The 10948-nt window shown below is 44.4% G+C and overlaps 1 pseudogene; it reads left to right on the forward strand.

Moving 5' to 3' along the window:
• Positions 1–8550: 8550 nt before the first annotated feature.
• On the forward strand, positions 8551–10254 carry LOC146822774 (E3 SUMO-protein ligase KIAA1586-like; annotated as a pseudogene).
• The last annotated feature ends 694 nt before the right edge of the window (positions 10255–10948 follow it).

A 10948-nucleotide genomic window follows, 5' to 3' on the forward strand; every position in this document is an offset into this window, starting at 1 on the left:
ATAGGCTGTACAGTGGGTGCAAAGGGCTCTTGAGAGGAGAAGAGTACAAATCCCACAGTAAACACCATCATACTACATAGTATAAACAAACATAAAAATACAAAACGTTTGCTCTTCATTAATTTACATATTTTCGCTTTAAAGTTCATTTCCTCAGCGGGTCTCTCCATCTTGAAAAACTCCATCCTCTAATCGTGCCGCTCGCGGCGGGTGAGTATCTTCTGCTAAGGAGTACGCCTGTCAGTCTAGGGAACGCCCTAGACCAACCCGAACCGTTGACCTAACGTCTTCGGCCTGTACCCCAATGTCTTGGCACCGCGACCCTGCGGCTGAACCCGGATGGTGGTTCGAAAAACAAAAATCAAGAAAGTCCTTCAGATGGGAGAGCTATAATACCAAAAAATAGTAAGGGAAGGGAATTTTTATTTGTCCATTGGCCTTGGTCTCAGGTTGTAGCGGTTTCTACCAGCTACTGTCTGGTCTTGAAACAAGAGTTCAGGCTCTGTGGTGTCCAATCGAATTGACGGTGGCACAGCTTCTTGCAAAATATCGTCACTCTCTTGTTCTGAAGCTGTGCCTCTTACGCGTGCATCACTAAATGGTACAAAACGAGGTACAGTGTCTGTTTCAGAATCGGCGATACCCTCCTGGACCCACTGGTCATTTGGTAGAGGCAAAGGGATCCTCTTGCAGTGGGCGCCGTGAATCCAATTCTTCTTCCCTTTTACTCGAACCGCTGACCTTGTCGACAGAAGTACGAGGTGAGGGCCAATCCAACGGGGCTCATCGTTGCTCTTTCGCTGGAAGTTCCTCACAAGAACCCACGTGCCAGGGTCGATAGGGTGTCCTGGAGCTTCAGAGGCTGGGGGAGAGTATCATGCACCTGTTGGTGTAAAACACGCAATTTAGCCGTCAATTCATACAAATAATCAAGAAGTACTGGATGTTCGATTTCGCTGAATTTCATCAGTCTTGGCACACCCCATACATTGGCCGGGCGGCCAAAAACCACCTCATATGGACTAAGTCCCACTCGTGAGTGCACGGTCATTCTGGTGGATAGGAGTGCTAAAGGCAGAGCGTCAGGCCATTTAAGACCGGAGCTCGCCTGGATTTTGGCTAGTTTTAGCTTCAGAGTGCCATTGTAGCACTCTACTAATCCAGCTGATTGGGGGTGATTTGCAGCGTGAAACTTTTGCTTTATCCCTAATCCCTCACGCACATTCTTCATCACTCGACCCACAAATTCACTCCCGTTATCACTCCACACCATTCTTGGCATTCCAAACCTAGGAAAAAATTCCTTCACAAGGGCTTTGGCTGTGGATAAAGCAGTGTTGTCTTTTAGGGGATATGCTTCTATCCATTTTGAAAAAGCGCAAACAACAACCAATACATATTTCAAGTTGTTGCACCTTTCCATGTGGATAAAATCTAGCTGCAAAACTTCAAATGGATATGATGGAGGAGCAAAATGACCAGCTGGAGTTGGGGTTCCCCTACCAGGGTTGTATTTCAAACATACCATACAATTCTTGACCACATTCTCTGCACACTTGGGAATTCCAGCATTCTGCCATACTGGAGCCAACAACTTACAGATTCCTTTAATACTGATATGTGCCATTCCATGTGCCATAGTAACCACTGGAAGCACATATGCATCAGGTAACAACCATCGCCGATGTTCTGACAAATCAACCCAACAACCATTCTCATCCAATTTACCCGTACTTTCTCTCCACTTGCTCAACTCTTTCTGTGTGGCTTCAGCTTGAAGGGACTTCACACTCTCTATCGTGTCTTCACACATTCCAGCATCGTTAACCCATCTTGCAGGGCCTGCAACATACATTCGAGTCTTCACTTCTTTTGCTGTTTCTTTCGCGATTTCATCAGCAAATGCATTACCACGACCAACATCATCAGTGACTTTCTTGTGCGCACTGCATTTCATAATCGCAACTTGTAATGGTAGGGTCAGTGACTCAAGGAGATCATTCACCAACTTGCCATTCTGAATTTTAGCTCCATGCGAAGTCAGGAACCCACGTTCTTTCCACAATCGCCCAAAACTATGCGCCACGCCAAAGGCGTACTGGCTGTCAGTATATATGTTCACTTTCATTCCCTTAGACAACACGCATGCTCTTGTAAGCGCAATCAATTCTGCTGCTTGAGCCGAATTATGTGGCACTCGTGCAGTTTCAACGATCGTGTGCAAAGTCGTGATAGCATATGCAGCAGTCGTATCACCATTCGGAAGCTTGAAGCACGAACCATCCACCCATAAAGTACCATCACACTCAGTCAGGGGAGTATCTTTAAGATCTAATCTCCCTTTCGTCTCTTCTTCTGTTCTGAACAGACAATCATGTTGCTCAATCTCATCTAGGTCTGCTGGAATCGGCAATAATGTAGCTGGATTCAACGTGTTGCATCTCTTTATGTGTATATGATTTGCTAACAGTGTCAATTCATATCCTGACAATGGCGCACTAGTTAAGTGCTGTGTCTTGGTCCTGTTTAACAATGTGTCCACAGCATGTGGAACCATTACAATCAATGTGTTATCCATCACTAGTCCAGCAGACTGTCGAATAGACATAGCTGCTGCGGCTGTAGCTCTCAGACAACTTGGCAATGCCCTTGCTACCGGGTCCACGGTTGACGAAAAATATGCGCATGGACGCGGTCTGTCGCCAAAAGGCTGTGTTAACACTGATAATGCGCAACCATCTTTTTCATGAACATACAATGTAAAAGGCTTACTGTGTAGTCAGGGGTACCCAACACAGGAGCTGAACATAATGCATTACGCAATTTCAAAAAACTTTTCTGACACTCTTCAGACCATGGGATAGGATTCGGTGTGTCTTTACAGGTTAATGCTAACAAAGGTTTCGCCAGCAAAGAAAAATTTGGTATCCAGTGCCTACAGTATGAAGTAATTCCCAAGAAGGCACGCACTTCTCTCTGTGTTCTTGGCACACTCAATTGTGCAATGGCTTGAATTCTTTCTGGGGTCAGTTTCCTTCCCTCCTTCGATAAGAGATGACCTAAGTAGGTCACTTCTTGTCGACAATATTGCAGTTTTGAGAGAGACACTTTGTGATGAAAGGCAGACAAATGACGCAACAATGACAATGTAGCTTCTTTGCAAATCCTTTCAGTATCCGCAGCGATTAGTAAATCGTCAACATACTGAATGAGGATAGCGCCACTGGGTAAAACCAGTGCATCAAGCTGCGCTTTTAAAGCTTGACTGTATATTGATGGACTTTCACAGTAGCCCTGGGGAGCGCGTTTAAAGCGGAAGCTTCGACCTCCTAAACTGAAGCCAAAAATGTCTCTGCTCTCCTCTGCAATTGGGATGCTAAAGAAAGCATTCTTTAAATCGATCACTGAGAACCATGCAGCGGAAGCTGGAATCATAGTTAACAAGGCAGTTATATCAGGGACAACTGGAAACTGTGGCACAACAATCTTATTAACCTCGCTAAGATCAATCACAAATCTGTAAACAGGTGGCTGTGAAGGGTCCGTTCGTTTTAAGACAGGCAAAACAGGACTATTGCAAACGTTGCCTCTTCAATTACACCCTTTTTAATCAAATCACTGACAATTGCTAACAACGCTTTCTGACCTTCATTGGAGATCTTGTACTGGGGAATGCGTGGCAATCTGACATTGGCCTTTAAAGTGACCACATATGGCGGTATTTCCAAGAGACCCACATCATTGGGACCAGTAGCCCAAAAGACATCCGGAAGTGATGACAATTCAGGTGGCATTGCATTCTTAGACAAATACATCGGGGAGATCACTTCCTTACCTAATGTAAGTTGTTCTCCCGAGGGAGAACAATATAGCGTTGCATGCAATCTTTTTAACAAATCTAATCCTAGCAAATTCTCACCACAACCTGTCGTTAGGATGAGGGGTGCTTTTAGCTCACAAGGTCCAACAGAAAGTGGCATAGGACTAGAAATCGGGTTTCTAACTGGGGCGCCAGAAAAACCTACTGAAACATTCATTTCGCCAGACAAAGGCGCGCCAGGGAGTTTTGAATGCATAATTGAACTCTTTGCAGCACCAGTGTCCAGCAGAAAGGGCTCTGTTACACCCGCTGTAGTCACTTTAACATATGGTCCACTCTGATCCACTGGTACTGAAACAACTCCCTCTCTCTGTCTATGGCTGTCCTAGTAATCATTACCTTCCACATTGTCGTCTTCTGCATAATAATCATTATTATAGTACTGAGCTGTATTACCAGTTGCATTGGCTTGCTGATCAAAGCTATTTATGGTATTTTGAGGCGGAAGAGGACGCGCGTTCTGGGGAACATTTCCACGCCCTCTACCTCTAGGAGCTTGCTGACCACCTCTACCTCTTGCGCCATACGCATTATTAGTACGCTGCAACAATTTAGGACAACTATACTTAAAATGACCTTCCTCTCTGCAATATGAACATTGATTGGGACCTACAGGGATACGTGGTTGATAATACCCATTCATTTGCTGGTTATTCTGAAACTGTTGGGGCTGCTGATAGATACCTTGGGTTTGCCTATAATTATTCTGTCCTCCACGTGGCGGATAAGCCTGCTGCAAAAGGACCTTCGTTTTCAGTTCTTTCGTTTTCTTGTCTGTTCTATCTTTCTCGTCTTTATCTCTATTTTCATAATACTGTGCAGTAGCCAGTATTTGCGCTGAAGAGGAAACAGCCCAAGAACTTTCTGAATCTTTTAATTTCTTACACAACTCGGGTAGTAGATTCTGCACAAATTTATCAACAAATAACCGTTGGCCACCTTCAGTACTCATGTCTTGACCACTGTGGTCGATAAACGTTTCTTCAAACCTTGTAAAGAAATCGGACACTGTCTCATCTTTCTTCTGCTTACTTGCGGATAGTTTATCCCAATTCACGCGCATCGCGGGCATTATAGTTTTCATGTAGGTAATAATTCTACCAGGGAGGTCTGCTACCAAAGGGTCAGGCTTCGCGCCACCAACTTGGCCAGCGTCTGCAGCAATGATATTAGCCCATGTGTTACCCAATTCTGCAGCGTGATCTACATTACGAATGGATCCCCATAAGGGCTGTGGAACCACATTCCCAAACAACATATCTATGTCAGCCAGATTCATGACACACGATTCTGCAGTTTGTGATAACTCCTTATAATATCCTGCAGGGTTTTCACGGGGGTCAGGCAATGTCTGTTTAAGCGCTAACACCTCAGAACGCTTCCATGGGACATGTACCCAAACACGCTGAAAATGAGCTGGAGCAGCAGCAATATTTCGAGCGACATCAGCCGCAACGGCTTCCTTCCATACCGGAGGGACTTCTCTCATAGGGTATTGTCGCACTTTTCCCTTTTTCCCCACAGGGAATTCCTGTTCGAACAATGATTGTTGACAATCGCCATTCCTGAAGAACAGTAAAGTCGCAACCGCTTTATCTACATCGGGACCCACAATTGTACCTGTTCCAAAATCAAATCGCACTCGACACAACTCCTGCGGGTTTGGGTTTGAACCATGATCCTCCAATTCCTCACAGAGGCATTAACACATTTTGTCAAACACATACCTCTGTTTTGGGGCATCCCATTGGTGAAAAACGTTAACAACTGATTCCACATTATAGAGTGAAGGGAAACCAATCCACCTACGCGCCAGATGATCTAACACCTCTTTCTCTTCAGGACCAGGCAGCTGACTACGCAATTGCTTACGTTGTAAACCAGGGGTCATACTAGATGACCCAAAGAGAGGCGACATTAAAATAGTAACTACATTAGCTAGACGTTGTCGTGCTGAAGGAGAAGTTGAGGCGAAAACGGGGGGATAGACAGAGGGAAGAAAAGCGGATTCAGATACAGGTACCTGGGTAGTGTAAAAAAGAGCGCCAGGGGAGGCAGCTGATGTGCTAGGCAAAGTCGCAGGAAGCGCGGGGGCAACAGGTAACAAAACTGGCGGCCCTTGAGAGGGCTGCACTGCAGGGATAGGAGCCAGCTGAGGAGGAGCTGGCGGTTGTGGGAAGGCTTGCGGCATATTTACTGGAGGCTGCACATTTACGAGCTGTGGAGGTGCTGTGGCATTTTGCGCATACGGGGGTGGTGAACTTAGCAAATGGGACATTAGGGAATCCTTTTCTATCTCTTTTGTCTCATCTTGCACAAGGGGTGACAAAACAGGGTAACATTTATCGATCCCTAGTTTGCGCTGTCTATGTAACTGCTCATTCATTTGTTCCTCCTCATTATCTTTAAATTGCACAGCTCCTTGCATCATTGACATACCTCTTTCTCTCTTATTCCTTTTCGCTAGTTTAATTTCCTTCTGTTTGGCTTCCTTTCGCCATAGGCGGAAAGAATCAAACATCGCCGGCCGGGCTTTCTTTTTAAATAATTTAACTTCCAAATTATCTAAGATATCTGTATCGAAACTACCATTTTGGGGCCATTTTAAAACACCGTCCTTTCTGGTGTATCCGATCCATACTTCATTATATGCAATGGGGCCCACGCCATGTTTTACATAAAGCTCATAAGTTGGAGTTCCAATTGGAGGAACCGGACACGAATCCTCTAACTGGGAATCCCTTTTACAACCCAAACAAAACAATCTTCCAAATACACTAGAACCAGGCATCTTCGCTCACTAGTCTAGTTTCAAACTTGAAAGGATTATCGGATACGATAGTCTCGTGAATACACGAGTCCTCTGGCTTTGGCGCTTGCAAGCTCCAAATCAAAATGATCCCGAAGGATACCAAAAATCCCGAAGGATACCAAACAAACTGGGAGACGCTCCACTTATACTTAACTGAATATCGATGATCGATGGCGTCACCAGAAGACTCTCTCAATTGTTTCGCTCTACCAAAATCGTCAAGGGTCCAAAACAGGGCGATTAATCAGGGCAGCAGTCCTTCGTAGCCGTCGGGACGCGGAGAACCTCGCAGAAAAGACTTTCGGACCACGTCGACATGCAGGGGTCGATGAAGTGGCGGCCTTCCTCCAGAATTTCCACACGAAGCTCCTCACGAACCTCTGGCTTTGACCGGTACCGCTGAAATCGCCCCACGTGGGGCGCCAACTGAAGTACTGGGATTTTAAAGCCCAGCGGTGCAGGGGAACACACCCTAAGACTTCGGGTTCTTCCTGTTTCAGACCTACAGAAACACAGAGTCTTCTGAATGAAGTCAAAGATCGATTTATTGGCTGCAGACCAATTACAGGTATCCGAGATGTACAACACAATGTATGTTCTCAGGAGACTGCTTAAAGTTACAGAAACGGGCTTCTCCTTAAATACAAAATATCATGCTTCAGGCATACATTCCTTGTTTTACGATATGGTCATCTACATGTATCCATTACAAACGAAAAGGCAGAGTCATAATGACCATCCCACATTCCAGTTTAGCCAGCCCACAATTATTTACCCAGCGAGGCTCAGATCCCACATCAGATATCAACAGGCCCCAATAAACACGGGCATCTCCTGTTTGTAAAACAAGCCATAAAGCAGGAAGAGTCAGGTGTGAAAGAGATTAGCCGGAGGCTTGTGTGGGATGAAAAGGCTTTATGGTGTGTCAAACCCTGATGCTAATCACAGGTGGCCGTAGGACGGGGAGCTCGTGAGACCGGACTGACCTGGGGCGGTGGAGCCAAGCTGCATAGGTCACAGAGAAGTCAAACAGAAAGTACATGTGTTCTAAAGGCCCGTACTTGTTTGTAATGTGTAGCCTATGTGAGGGCAACCATAAGATGGCCACCGCTCTAAGATGGAACCCACGAAGTCAATGTATAATATCGTATACATAGTGCATTTATCACTAAAACGTCAAATAAAGCACTTGTACATACCGCATTGACCATTCGCGGTTCACTAATACCGGAATAGACAGGGGTAGGGCCCTGCCTCCTACGCGGTCCCATAGATCGTGTCGCAAGGAGGGCGCAGTGAAACTGTTCTATCGCTGTTTTCACGCAGTGATGCAACAGTTTTAATAAATGAGGCTCTCATTGTATACCTTGACAATCTGGTCTGCTTCTATGGTGCACGCTGTTAAGGTGGAGCTGGGAAGTTATTTGTTCCTGGAATTTGTTAACTAACTCAGCAGCAGTAAAGCTGGCATTAGCTTTGAGTTACTCAGCTCATGTGAATTAAATCAGTTCCAAGAAATCAGTTTTGCTGACTTTGGACTCTTTGGGTCAATGTGTTTTGATTATCAGCTCCTTCCACCTGACCTTAAACTGAGAACCGAATTTTTAAAGTTTAGAATCAGTATTAATCCAGCTTTAAGGCACAATGGATTGATCCAAAACATTAATTCTAGTGGTGATTTAGGATTATTCTCCCTGTGGGTCACATGCTCCGTAGTATGTCTGCTGTTGGATTGCTCTCTTTTTAATCAATTAACATAGGCATCCCTTACCCATGTTTTCTTCTGTTGTAGGTTTCACAGACAGTACCCCACACATTTGAATGGGAATACGTGAGTACAAGCAAAGCAGTGTGGGCAATGCTGACAGAAACTGTCACTGACAAAGCAGCTAGAATGGAAGTAGTTGAACGACAAAGATCCCTGCCTGAGGAGATAAAGATTCTCATCAACAATGTGTTGCTGGCAGTCAAGATGAATACTTCAATGTTATCTGTACAAGACATCCATGACCACCTAGCTTTGTATGTGAAGATACCAGACAGCTGGAGGAGCAAGAACTATGCCTTTGAGTTCCTTGAGGCCATCAATAGCGTGATACACTGTGAAGGTATGGCAGAACTTCGTAACGCTTTGTATCACACATTGATAATTAATGAGAGCACAGACATTTCTGTTACAAAAATGCTCATCCTGTACTTCAAGTTCCGACCTGTAACGTCAACAGAGCACAAAACACTGTTTTGGGGCATAGTGATGCTGACTAGTTGTAATGCTGAGGCTATCATTACTGCTCTGAAAGAATTCTACACTGCCAATGAACTGGACCTCATGAAAATGGTCATGTTCACATCCGATGGTGCGTCTGTGATGCTGGGTAAAAATAATGGTGTTCCTACTCACCTTAAACAATCCATTCCCCATCTAGTTGAGTAGCATTGTGTCGCTCATCGAGAAGATTTGTGAGTTGATGATGCCTGGAAGAGGGTTCCAATGATTAAAGAGATGGAAACATTATTGTGGACTGTCTACACTGTGTTCTCCAGATCTCCTGCAAGGAAGTCAGAGCTGGATGAAATGGCATCGGTCACTGATTGTGAAGTGGTCCCTTTTTGACCATTGAATGAAGTCCGGTGGCTTTCAAGGCATTTTGCAGTTGGTGCACTAATTCAGAATTATGAGGCTGTTATTAAGTACTTTGAGCATGAGAAAGTTGAAGAGAATGATCCAGTTGCTAAATATTGTTACAAAAAGCTATCTGACTCAAAGTACCATATTTCCCTTGCAGTACTTAATGACATTCTGAGTGAATTTGCATCTTTGTGCAAACTGTTCCAAAAAAGTTCTTTGACTACTGTTGAAGCTGTACAGTATGCAAGAGCAAATATTGGCCAAATTAAGGAACAGTATTTGGGGGACACTGTCTTTTGGAGCAGCAATGTAAGAGATAAGATAGTGTTGTACAAGGAAAGGCAAGAGTTCGACAGTGGGCCTATTTTGTCTTTTGTTTCCCTTCTTTGTGAGCACATGCAAAAAAGTTTCCCTGAAGATGAACTGAAAGAATGGGCAAGTTTTGAAATCCAGGCAATAGCAACACAATCACATTTTGATTTTGGGACTGACAATATACAAAGACTTGTTGAAAAGTATAAAAATGTCTTGGTCCTGGGTGATTGTGAAACACCAGATGTTGTTCGACAATACAGAGATTATAAATACGTGGTGGCAGAACAAGTAAAGCGTGGGTTATTTACCACCTTTCAAGACATGGTGAATTTCACTGTACGCAATGCTGCTCAGTATAGTGTGGTGTCTCAGCTTGTTGATGTCTGCGCAACATTTCAAGCATCTAGTGCAGATTGTGAATGAGGATTCAGCCTCATGAATACTATCAAGAGTAAATTGAGGAATAGACTGGAGCAGAAGCATTTTGATATGTTGAGGAGGACAAAGGCCGACCTCCTGAATGGGAAAGTTGACCTTGATAGAGTTTATCAGCACTGGAAAAATGGCAAGGATCGCCGAGAGAAGCAATCCTGTCACCCATCTAGTGATGCCACTTGACATGTCTGAACGGCCCTCTCCCACAGTCCATGTTTGCCTGGATGTCAAAGTTTTACAAACTATCTCTGGCGGGATAGCCCAACATAGCTTTCACATCAAATTACAAATATGTTATGTAATTTTGTAACTTATTGTGTATATGTGATATTTTATAGGCTCGCAACATTTACCCACCCAATGAATAGTGCTCCAGTTAAGAATATTTAGTAAAATCTAATGATGGTACCACCGTTGGAGTCTTGTGCTTTTCTAAACCGGAAGTGTACTTGCCTGTGTAACCAATTCATGTCATGGCGTGTTTATCCAATTTGCGAACCGGCCTTAAGACCCTTAACGTGGCGCTGTATGTGTGTAAATGCACCATCTTTTCACTTTTTTAAGTAAATGTTTGGAGTGACATTGGTTCGGTCTGGTTCCTGGCGCACATAGCCATGGTTGCAGCGCACAGAGACCTTCCACTGCCGCACACACAGGAAAAAAATTAGAGGGAACATTGATTGTGACACAGTCAAGTCATAGAAGTGGCGCAGTGAAATCTCATAGATTTCACTGCGCCACTTCTACGAAGCTTTTTTACTGGGAAACGCCCACCATGCATACATTATACCTGATGCAGGTATAATGTAGTGCAAGCCTTTACAAAGTAACACATCTGCCTAGATGCATCACTTTGTAAATGAGGGGTAGCATGGCA

The sequence above is a fragment of the Triturus cristatus genome, chromosome 5_2 (assembly GCF_964204655.1).
Source record: "Triturus cristatus chromosome 5_2, aTriCri1.1, whole genome shotgun sequence".
Taxonomy (NCBI): domain Eukaryota; kingdom Metazoa; phylum Chordata; class Amphibia; order Caudata; family Salamandridae; genus Triturus; species Triturus cristatus.